Source organism: Scomber japonicus, chromosome 21 (assembly GCF_027409825.1).
Source record: "Scomber japonicus isolate fScoJap1 chromosome 21, fScoJap1.pri, whole genome shotgun sequence".
In the NCBI taxonomy this organism is placed as follows: domain Eukaryota; kingdom Metazoa; phylum Chordata; class Actinopteri; order Scombriformes; family Scombridae; genus Scomber; species Scomber japonicus.
Genome location: NC_070598.1, coordinates 18545321 through 18558641, shown reverse-complemented (window position 1 = coordinate 18558641; position 13321 = coordinate 18545321).

The window sequence follows — 13321 nt, the reverse complement described above, 5'->3', positions numbered from 1 at the left end:
CACTTCAAATTCACACAGAGTCATCTTGAGACATTGGAGATGACAAGTTATCAAAAGCTTTTTTATGACTTCTTCCTGTTGGGCGTGGCTGTGCAGACAATTTCGATGCTTCGCCATGAAGCAGGAAGTCCTTATAACTCCTACAGACATTGTCCCGTCTACACCAAATTGATCACACATGTAGAGGGTCCCGCCCTAAACACATCTATGCATCAATACTGTGTCAAATACACAGCGCCACCTACTGGACACAGGAAGTCAGCCTCACATGACAAACATTATCCGATTTACATGAAATTTACAGGATGTGTTCTCCACATCACACACTGCAACATGACATGTAATTGGTGGGTGATCTCTAGCGCCACCTAGTGGACACATGCAATGTGACTTAGCCCCATCACACAACATTCATTACAAGCCCGGGTGCCAAGACGTCTACGTACCCGCTGTGTCTGCATGTGACTGCAGCATGCACCGGCATGCGCGTACAAGGCGGTGCATGGGGGCGCGAGGGCCCGTTCATCACTGCTTGCAGTTTTAATTCCCCTTTATTTTTCTTCTGACAAAGTAACGGCCTTTTTGCCCCCCTGAACGTGCCTGAAAAGTCACCAAAGTTTCCACGCAAGCCAGACCCGGCGAAAAATTTGATATTTTATGGTTTGCATAAATGGGCGTGGCAAAATGGCTCTCTAGCGCCCCCTGCAAAATCAAGAAAATCGAGCCCCTCGCTACAGATTGACATAGAGAAACGAAATTCGGTACACATGTTCATCATGTCAAGACGCACCAAAAAGTCTCTTGGACCCATAACCTAACACCAACAGGAAGTCGGCCATTTTGAATCAAATTATTGATTTTAATGCAGATTGTGCCATCATATTTGTGCGAACTAGTCCTAGAGTTTTCATCCCATCCACTTCAAATTCACACAGAGTCATCTTGAGACATTGGAGATGAAAAGTTATCAAAAGCTTTTTCCCCCGTCATTCCTGGTTGCCGTGGTGACGCGGCGAATTTCGATCCTTCGCCATTAAATTTCAAACCCTCATAACTTGACTCCACATGGTCTGAGCTTTTCCAAATTTACTTTGCTCGTTCAGTGTCCCAGTCTGAACACATGTGCAGTCTCATATTTTGTGACAGTCATAGCGCCCCCTACTGGCAACAGGAAGTCACTTGCTTCATTCTTTCACTAATTACTCCCATAATCTTAAGTATTTACACCTGAAATTGACTCAGCTGAGACATAAGACCTTGGTGATGCCACATTCTGCAACTCGTGACCCATCATCAAATACTGTTGCCATGACAACGCATTCAACGCCATGAAAATACGATTACAGTTGTCTGAAACAAAAGATGCCTCCACGGTAACGAAACTCAACACACACGTCTGGAGTGGGTTAATTTAACATCCTATATACTTCAATGGGATGGGCGTGACAAAATGGCTCAATAGCGCCCCCTTGAATATTTCAAAATTGAACCTCAGCCTTCCCGATTGACATAGAAGAATGAAATTCGGTAGGTTTATGTATCATCTCCAGACGCACAAAAACGCCATTTGGACCCATACCCTAAGTCCAACAGGAAGTCGGCCATCTTGGGAAAAATGCTATATTTTGGTGCATTTTTTGGTCATTTCCACGCATCATATTTGAACCAACTAGTCCTAGAGATTTCATCCCATCCACTTCATATTCACACAGAGTCATCTTGAGACATTGGAGATGAAAAGTTATCAAAAGCTTTTTCGTCCGTCATTCCTGGTTGCAGTGGTGAAGTGGCGAATTTCGATGTCTCGCCATGAAATTTCAAACCCTTATAACTTCACTCCACATGCTCTGAGCTTTTCCAAATTTAATATGCTCGTTCAGCGTCCTGGTCTGAACACATGTACAGTCTCATATTTACTGACAGTCATAGCGCCACCTACTGGCAACAGGAAGTCACTTGCTTCATTCGTTGACTAATTACTCCCATAATCTTAAGTATTTACACCTGAAATTAACTCAGCTGAGACATAAGACCTTGGTGATGCTACATTCTGCGACCGAGCCGCAGCCCGACATGCGTGGGGACGCGAGGGCCCGTTCATCACTGCTTGCAGTTTTAATTAGGGCCCGAGCGCTGACCAGCGCGAAGCCCTATTGTTTTTGCCATGATTATTATTAGGGCCCGAGCGCTGACCAGCGCGAAGCCCTATTGTTTTTGCCATGATTATTAGGGCCCGAGCACTGACCAGCGCGAAGCCCTATTGTAATTGCCCGGATTATTAGGGCCCGAGCGCTGACCAGCGCGAAGCCCTATTGTAATTGCCCGGATTATTATTATTCCGCTTTTTATTTTTCTCCCAAAACAACGGGCTTTTTGCCCCCCTGAACGTGCCCTGAAACTCACCAAAGTTTGCATGCTAGTCAGACCCGGCGAAAAATTTGATATTTTATGGTTTGCATAAATGGGCGTGCCAAAATGGCTCTCTAGCGCCACCTGCAAAATCAAGAACATCGATCCCCTCGCCCCAGATTGACATAGAGAAACGAAACTTGGTACACATGTTCATCATGTCAAGACGCACAAAAAAGTCTGCGGGTACCATGACGTCACTCCAACAGGAAGTCGGCCATTTTGAATCAAAGTATTGATTTTACTGCCGATATTGGCATCATATTTGAGCGAACTAGTCCTACAGTTTTCATCCCATCCACTTCAAATTCACACAGAGTCATCTTGAGACATTGGAGATGAAAAGTTATCAAAAGCTTTTTCCCTCGTCATTCCTGGTTGCCGTGGTGACGTGGCGAATTTCGATCCTTCGCCATGAAAATTCAAACCCTCATAACTTGACTCCACATGGTCTGAGCTTTTCCAAATTTAATATGCTTGTACAGTGTCCCCGTCTGAACATATGTACAGTCTCATATTTAGTGACAGTCATAGCGCCCCCTACTGGCAACAGGAAGTCACTTGCTTCATTCTTTCACTAATTACTCCCATAATCTTAAGTATTTACACCTGAAATTGACTCAGCTGAGACATAAGACCTTGGTGATGCTACATTCTGCAACTCGTGACCCATCATCAAATACTGTTGCCATGACAACGCATTCAACGCCATGAAATACGATTACACTTTTCAGGGGCAAAGGATGCCTCCATGGTAACGAAACTCAACACACACGTCTGGAGTGGGGTCATTTAACATCCTATATACTTCAATGGGATGGGCGTGACTAAATGGCTCAATAGCGCCCCCTTGAATATTTCAAAATTGAACCTCAGACTTCCCGATTGACATAGAAGAATGAAATTCGGTAGGTTTATGTATCATCTCCAGACGCACAAAAACGCCATTTGGACCCATACCCTAAGTCCAACAGGAAGTCGGCCATCTTGGGAAAAATGCTCAATTTTGGTGAGTGTTTTGGTCATTTCCATGCCTCATATTTGAACGAACTACTCCTAGAGATTTCATCCCATCCACTTCAAATTCACACAGAGTCAGCTTGAGACATTGGAGATGACAAGTTATCAAAAGCTTTTTTATGACTTCTTCCTGTTGGGCGTGGCTGTGCAAACAATTTCGATGCTTCGCCATTAGGCAGGAAGTCCTTATAACTCCTACAGGCATTGTCTGATCTACACCAAATTCATCATGCATGTAGAGGGTCCCGCCCTGAACACATCTACGCATCAATACTGTGTCAAATACACAGCGCCACCTACTGGACACAGGAAGTCAGCCTCACATGACAAACATTATCCTATTTACATGACATTTACAGGATGTGTTCTCCACATCACACACTGCAACATGACATGTAATTAGTGGGTGATCTCTAGCCCCACCTAGTGGACACATGCAATATGACTTAGCCCCATCACACAGTGTTCATTACAAGCCCCGGTGCCAAGACGTCTACGTGCCCGCTGTGTCTGCCGTGTGACTGCAGCATGCACCGACATGCGCGTACAAGGCGGTGCATGGGGGCGCGAGGGCCCGTTCATCACTGCTTGCAGTTTTAATTAGGGCCCGAGCGCTGACCAGCGCGAAGCCCTATTGTTTTTGCCATGATCATTAGGGCCCGAGCGCTGACCAGCGCGAAGCCCTATTGTAATCGTCCAGATTATTATTATTATTTTTCTTCTCTCACAACGACGGCCTTTTTGCCCCCCTGAACGTGCCTTAAAAGTCACCAAAGTTTGCACGCAAGCCAGACCCGGCGAAAATTTCGATATTTTATGGTCTGCACAAATGGGCGTGTCAAAATGGCTCTCTAGCGCCCCCTACAAAATCAATAAAAGCGAGCCCCTCGTGACAGATTGACATAGAGAAACGAAACTTGGTACACATGTTCATCATGTCAAGACGCACCAAAAAGTCTCTTGGACACATACCCTAACACCAACAGGAAGTCAGCCATTTTGAATCAAATATTGATTTTAATGCAAATTGTGGCATCATATTTGAACGCACTACTCCTAGAGATTTCATCCCATCCACTTCAAATTCACACAGAGTCATCTTGAGACATTGGAGATGAAAAGTTATCAAAAGCTTTTTCCCACGTCATTCCTGGTTGCCGTGGTGACGCGGCGAATTTCGATGCTTCGCCATGAAATTTCAAACCCTCATAACTTGACTCCACATTGTCTGAGCTTTTCCAAATTTCAGATGCTTGTACAGTGTCCCCGTCTGAACACATGTACAGTCTCATATTTAGTGACAGTCATAGCGCCACCTACTGGCGACAGGAAGTCACTTGCTTCATTCTTTCACTAATTACTCCCATAATCTTCATCCCATCCACTTCAAATTCACACAGAGTCATCTTGAGACATTGGAGATGAAAAGTTATCAAAAGCTTTTTCCCTCGTCATTCCTGGTTGCCGTGGTGACGTGGCGAATTTCGATCCTTCGCCATGAAAATTCAAACCCTCATAACTTGACTCCACATGGTCTGAGCTTTTCCAAATTTAATATGCTTGTACAGTGTCCCCGTCTGAACATATGTACAGTCTCATATTTAGTGACAGTCATAGCGCCCCCTACTGGCAACAGGAAGTCACTTGCTTCATTCTTTCACTAATTACTCCCATAATCTTAAGTATTTACACCTGAAATTGACTCAGCTGAGACATAAGACCTTGGTGATGCTACATTCTGCAACTCGTGACCCATCATCAAATACTGTTGCCATGACAACGCATTCAACGCCATGAAATACGATTACACTTTTCAGGGGCAAAGGATGCCTCCATGGTAACGAAACTCAACACACACGTCTGGAGTGGGGTCATTTAACATCCTATATACTTCAATGGGATGGCCGTGACTAAATGGCTCAATAGCGCCCCCTTGAATATTTCAAAATTGAACCTCAGACTTCCCGATTGACATAGAAGAATGAAATTCGGTAGGTTTATGTATCATCTCCAGACGCACAAAAACGCCATTTGGACCCATACCCTAAGTCCAACAGGAAGTCGGCCATCTTGGGAAAAATGCTCAATTTTGGTGAGTGTTTTGGTCATTTCCACGCCTCATATTTGAACGAACTACTCCTAGAGATTTCATCCCATCCACTTCAAATTCACACAGAGTCAGCTTGAGACATTGGAGATGACAAGTTATCAAAAGCTTTTTTATGACTTCTTCCTGTTGGGCGTGGCTGTGCAAACAATTTCGATGCTTCGCCATTAGGCAGGAAGTCCTTATAACTCCTACAGGCATTGTCTGATCTACACCAAATTCATCATGCATGTAGAGGGTCCCGCCCTGAACACATCTATGCATCAATACTGTGTCAAATACACAGCGCCACCTACTGGACACAGGAAGTCAGCCTCACATGACAAACATTATCCTATTTACATGAAATTTACAGGATGTGTTCTCCACATCACACACTGCAACATGACATGTAATTAGTGGGTGATCTCTAGCCCCACCTAGTGGACACATGCAATGTGACTTAGCCCCATCACACAGTGTTCATTACAAGCCCCGGTGCCAAGACGTCTACGTGCCCGCTGTGTCTGCCGTGTGACTGCAGCATGCACCGACATGCGCGTACAAGGCGGTGCATGGGGGCGCGAGGGCCCGTTCATCACTGCTTGCAGTTTTAATTATTATTATTATTTTTTTTCTCTCCCGATGACGGCCTTTTTGCCCCCCTGAACGTGCCTTAAAAGTCACCAAAGTTTGCACGCAAGCCAGACCCGGCGAAAATTTTGATATTTTATGGTTTGCAGAAATGGGCGTGGCAAAATGGCTCTCTAGCGCCCCCTACAAAATCAATAAAAGCGAGCCCCTCGTGACAGATTGACATAGAGAAACGAAACTTGGTACACATGTTCAACATGTCAAGACGCACCAAAAAGTCTCTTGGACACATACCCTAACACCAACAGGAAGTCGGCCATTTTGAATCAAAATATTGATTTTAATGCTGAATCTGGCATCATATTTGAGCGAACTAGTCCTAGAGATTTCATCCCATCCACTTCAAATTCACACAGAGTAATCTTGAGACATTGGAGATGAAAATTTATCAAAAGCTTTTTCCCCCGTCATTCCTGGTTGCCGTGGTGACGCGGCGAATTTCGATGCTTCGCCATGAAATTTCAAACCCTCATAACTTGACTCCACATGGTCTCAGCTTTTCCAAATTTCAGATGCTTGTTCAGGGTCCTGGACTGAACACATGTACAGTCTCATATTTAGTGACAGCCATAGCGCCACCTACTGGCAACAGGAAGTCACTTGCGTCATTTGTTCATTAATTATTCCCATAATCTTAAGTATTTCCACCTGAAATTGACTTAGCTGAGACATAAGACCTTGGTGATGCTACATTCTGCAACTCATGACCCATCATCAAATACTGTTGCCATGACAACGCATTCAACGCCATGAAAATACGATTACAGTTTTCAGAGGCAAAGGATGCCTTCACGGTAACGAAACTCAACACACACGTCTGGAGTGGGGTCATTTAACATCATATATATTTCAATGGGATGGGCGTGACTAAACGGCTCAATAGCGCCCCCTTGAATATTTCAAAATTGAACCTCAGCCTTCCCGATTGACATAGAAGAATGAAATTCGGTAGGTTTATGTATCATCTCAAGACGCACAAAAATGCCATTTGGACCTATACCCTAAGTCCAACAGGAAGTCGGCCTTCTTGGGAAAAATGCTCAATTTTGGTGAAGTTTTTGGTCATTTCCAGGTCTCATAGTTGAATGAACTAGTCCTAGAGATTTCATCCCATCCACTTCAAATTCGCTCAGAAACATCTTGAGACATTGGAGATGACAAGTTATCAAAAGCTTTTTCGTCCATCATTCCTGGTTGCCGTGGTGATGTGGCGCATTTCGATGTCTCGCCATGAAATTTCAAACCCTCATAACTTGACTCCACATGCTCTGAGCTTTTCCAAATTTAATATGCTTGTTCAGCGTCCTGGTCTGAACACATGTATAGTCTCATATTTAGTGACAGTCATAGCGCCACCTACTGGCAACAGGAAGTCACTTGCGTCATTCTTGGAGTAATTACTCCCATAATCTTAAGTATTTACACCTGAAATTAACTCAGCTGAGACATAAGACCTTGGTGATGCTACATCCTCCGACTGAGCCACAGCCCGACATGGGTGGGGGCGCGAGGGCCCGTTCATCACTGCTTGCAGTTTTAATTAGGGCCCGAGCGCTGACCAGCGCGAAGCCCTATTGTTTTTGCCATGATTATTCCCCTTTATTTTTCTTCTGACAAAGTAACGGCCTTTTTGCCCCCCTGAACGTGCCTTAAAAGTCACCAAAGTTTGCATGCAAACCAGACCTGGCGAAAAATTTGATATTTTATGGTTTGCATAAACGGGCGTGCTAAAATGGCTCTCTAGCGCCACCTGCAAAATTAAGAACATCGATCCCGTCGCGACAGATTGACATAGAGAAACGAAACTTGGTATACATGTTCATCACGTCAAGACGCACAAAAAAGTCAGTGGGGCCCATGACGTCACTCCAACAGGAAGTCGGCCATTTTGAATCAAATTATTGATTTTAATGCCGAATTTGGCATCATATTTGAGCGAACTAGTCCTAGAGATTTCATCCCATCCCCTTCAAATTCACACAGAGTCATCTTGAGACATTGGAGATGAAAAGTTATCAAAAGCTTTTCCCCCCGTCATTCCTGGTTGCCGTGGTGATGCGGCGAATTTCGATGCTTCGCCATGAAATTTCAAACCCTCATAACTTGACTCCACATGGTCTGAGCTTTTCCAAATTTCATATGCTTATTCAGCGTCCTGGTCTGAACACATGTACAGTCTCATATTTAGTGACAGTCATAGCGCCACCTAGTGGCGACAGGAAGTCACTTGTTTCAGTCTGTCACTGATTACTCCCATAATCTTAAGTATTTACACCTGAAATTGACTCAGCTGAGACATAAGACTTGGTGATGCTACATTCTGCAACTCATGACCCATCATCAAATACCGTTGCCATGACAACCCATTCAACGCCATGATAATACGATTACATTTTTTAGGGGCAAAGGATGCCTCCACGGTAACAAAACTCAACACACATGTCTGGAGTGCATTCATTTAACATCCTATATACTTCAATGGGATGGGAGTGGCTAAACGGCTCAATAGCGCCCCCTTGAATATTTAAAAATTGAACCTCTGCCTTCCCGATTGACATAGAAGAATGAAACTCGGTACGTTTATGTATCATCTCCAGGCGCACAAAAACTCCATTTGGACCCATACCCTAAGTCCAACAGGAAGTCGGCCATCTTGGAAAAATGCTCAATTTTGGTCAATTTTTTGATGATTTCAAGGCCACATATTTTAACGAACTAGTCCTAGAGATTCCATCCCATCCACTTCAAATTCACACAGAATCATCTTGAGACATTGGAGATGAAAAGTTATCAAAAGCTTTTTCGCCCGTCATTCCTGGTTGCCGTGGTGACGCGGCGAATTTCGATGCCTCGCCATGAAATTTCAAACCTTCATAACTTGACTCCACATGGTCTGAGTTTTTCCAAATTCACCAAAGCAAGCCAGCCTTGGCGAAAAATTTGATATTTTATGGTATTTGTAAATGGGCGTGGCAAAATGGCTCTGTAGCGCCCCCTTGAGAAATGAAAAACATCCATCCCCTCGCCACAGATTGACATAGAGAAACGAAACTTGGTACACATGTTCATCATGTCAAGACGCACAAAAAACGTCCAGGTGCCCATGACGTCACTCCAACAGGAAGTCGGCCATTTTGAATCAAAGTATTGATTTTCATGTCGATCGTGGCATCATATTTGAACGAACTAGTCCTAGAGATTTCATCCCATCCATTTCAAATTCACACAGAGTCATCTTCAGACATTGGAGATGAAAAGTTATCAAAAGCTTTTTCACCCGTCATTCCTGGTTGCCGTGGTGACGCGGCGAATTTCCATGCTTCGCCATGAAATTTCAAACCCTCATAACTTGACTCAACATGGTCTGAGCTTTACCAAATTTAATATGCTTGTTCAGCGTCCTGGTCTGAACACATGTACAGTCTCATATTTAGTGACAGTCATAGCGCCACCTACTGGCAACAGGAAGTGACTTGCTTCATTCTTTCACTAATTACTCCCATAATCATAAGTATTTCCACCTGAAATTGACACAGCTGAGACATAAGACCTTGGTGATGCTACATTCTGCAACTCATGACCCATCATCAAATACTGTTGCCATGACAACGCATTCAACGTCATGAAAATACGATTACAGTTTTCAGAGGCAAAGGATGCCTCCACGGTAACGAAACTCAACACACACGTCTGGAGTGGGGTCATTTAACATCCTATATACTTCAATGGGATGGGCGTGACTAAATGGCTCAATAGCGCCCCCTTGAATATTTCAAAATTGAACCTCAGCCTTCCTGATTGACATAGAAGAATGAAATTCGGTAGGTTTATGTATCATTTCCAGACGCACAAAAACGCTATTTGGACCAATACCCTAAGTCCAACAGGAAGTCGGTCATCTTGGGAAAAATGCTCAATTTTGGTGCATTTTTTGGTCATTTCCACGCATCATATTTGAACGAACTAGTCCTAGGGATTTCATCCCATCCTCTTCAAATTCACACAGAATCATCTTGAGACATTGGAGATGACAAGTTATCAAAAGCTTTTTGCCCCGCCATTCCTGGTTGCCGTGGTGAAACGGCGAATTTCGATGCTTCGCCATGAAATTTCAAACCCTCATAACTTGACTCCACATGGTCTGAGCTTTTCCAAATTTAATATGCTTGTTCAGCGTCCTAGTCTGAACACATGTACAGTCTGATATTTACTGACAGTCATAGCGCCACCTACTAGCAACAGGAAGTGACTTGCTTCATTCTTTCACTAATTACTCCCATAATCATAAGTATTTACACCTGAAATTGACAAAGCTGAGACATAAGACCTTGGTGATGCTACATTCTCCGACCGAGACACAGCCCGACATGCGTGGGGGCGCGAGGGCCCGTTCATCACTGCTTGCAGTTTTAATTCTCTTTATTTTTCTTCTGACAAAGTAACTGCCTTTTTCCCCCACTAAACGTGCCCCGAAACTCACCAAAGTTTGCATGCAAGTCAGACCCGGCGAAAAATTTGATATTTTATGGTTTGCATAAATGGGCGAGGCAAAATGGCTCTCTAGCGCCACCTGCAAAATCAATAAAAGCGAGCCCCTCGTGACAGATTGACATAGAGAAACGAAACTTGGTACACATGTTCAACATGTCAAGACGCACAAAAAAGTCTCTTGGACACATACCCTAACACCAACAGGAAGTCGGCCATTTTGAATCAAAATATTGATTTTAATGCAAATTGTGGCATCATATTTGAATGCACTACTCCTAGAGTTTTCTTCCCATCCACTTCAAATTCACACAGAGTCATCTTGAGACATTGGAGATGACAAGTTATCAAAAGGTTTTTCCCCCGTCATTCCTGGTTGCCGTGGTGACGCGGCGAATTTCGATGCTTCGCCATGAAATTTCAAACCCTCATAACTTGACTCCACATTGTCTGAGCTTTATCAATTTTCAGATGCTTGTTCAGGGTCCTGCTCTGAACACATGTACAGTCTCATATTTAGTGACAGTCATAGCGCCCCCTACTGGCAACAGGAAGTCACTTGCTTCATTCTTTCACTAATTACTCCCATAATCTTCATCCCATCCACTTCAAATTCACACAGGATCATCTTGAGACATTGGAGATGAAAAGTAATCAAAAGGTTTTTCCCTCGTCATTCCTGGTTGCCGTGGTGACGTGGCGAATTTCGATCCTTCGCCATGAAAATTCAAACCCTCATAACTTGACTCCACATGGTCTGAGCTTTTCCAAATTTAATATGCTTGTTCAGTGTCCCAGTCTGAAAAAATGTACAGTCTCATATTTTGTTACAGTCATAGCGCCCCCTACTGGCAACAGGAAGTCACTTGCTTCATTCTTTCACTAATTACTCCCATAATCTTAAGTATTTACACCTGAAATTGACTCAGCTGAGACATGAGACCTTGGTGATGCTACATTCTGCAACTCGTGACCCATCATCAAATACTGTTGCCATGACAACGCATTCAACGCCATGAAATACGATTACACTTTTAAGGGGCAAAGGATGCCTCCACGGTAACGAAACTCAACACACACGTCTGGAGTGGGGTCATTTAACATCCTATATACTTCAATGGGATGGGTGTGACTAAATGGCTCAATAGCGCCCCCTTGAATATTTCAAAATTGAACCTCAGACTTCCCGATTGACGTAGAAGAATGCAATTCGGTAGGTTTATGTATCATTTCCAGACGCACAAAAACGCCATTTGGACCTATACCCTAAGTCCAACAGGAAGTCGGCCATCTTGGGAAAAATGCTCAATTTTGGTGAGTGTTTTGGTCATTTCCACGCCTCATATTTGAACGAACTACTCCTAGAGATTTCATCCCATCCACTTCAAATTCACACAGAGTCAGCTTGAGACATTGGAGATGACAAGTTATCAAAAGCTTTTTTATGACTTCTTCCTGTTGGGCGTGGCTGTGCAAACAATTTCGATGCTTCGCCATGAAGCAGGAAGTCCTTATAACTCCTACAGACATTGTCCCACCTACACCAAATTGATCACGCATGTAGAGGGTCCCGCCCTGAACACATCTATGCATCAATACTGCGTCAAATACACAGCGCCACCTACTGGACACAGGAAGTCAGCCTCACATGACAAACATTATCCTATTTACTTGAAATTTACAGGATGTGTTCTCCACATCACACACTGCAACATGACATGTAATTGGTGGGTGATCTCTAGCGCCACCTAGTGGACACATGCAATGTGACTTAGCCCCATCACACAACGTTCATTACGAGCACGGGTGCCAAGACGCCTACGTGCCCGCTGTGTCTGCCGTGTGACTGCAGCACGCACCGACATGCGCGTACAAGGCGGTGCATGGGGCGCGAGGGCCCGTTCATCACTGCTTGCAGTTTTAATTAGGGCCCGAGCGCTGACCAGCGCGAAGCCCTATTGTTTTTGCCATGATTATTATTAGGGCCCGAGCGCTGACCAGCGCGAAGCCCTATTGTATCTGTCAAGATTATTAGGGCCCGAGCGCTGACCAGCGCGAAGCCCTATTGTATCTGTCCGGATTATTCTTCTACCTTTTTCTCCCACAACAACGGGCTTTTTGCCCCCCTGAACGTGCATGAAAAGTCACCAAAGTTTGCACGCAAGCCAGACCTGGCGAAAAATTTGATATTTTATGGTTTGCATAAATGGGCGTGCCAAAATGGCTCTCTAGCGCCACCTGCAAAATCAAGAACATCGATCCCCTCGCCCCAGATTGACATAGAGAAACGAAACTTGGTACACATGTTCATCATGTCAAGACGCACAAAAAAGTCAGTGGGGCCGATGACGTCACTCCAACAGGAAGTCGGCCATTTTGAATCAAAGTATTGATTTTAATGCCGATTGTGGCATCATATTTGAGCGAACTAGTCCTAGAGTTTTCATCCCATCTACTTCAAATTCACACAGAGTCATCTTGAGACATTGGAGATGAAAAGTTATCAAAAGATTTTTCCCACGTCATTCCTGGTTGCCGTGGTGACGCGGCGAATTTCGATGCTTCGCCATGAAATTTCAAACCCTCATAACTTGACTCCACATGGTCTGAGCTTTTCCAAATTTCATATGCTTGTTCAGTGTCCTGGTCTGAACACATGTACAG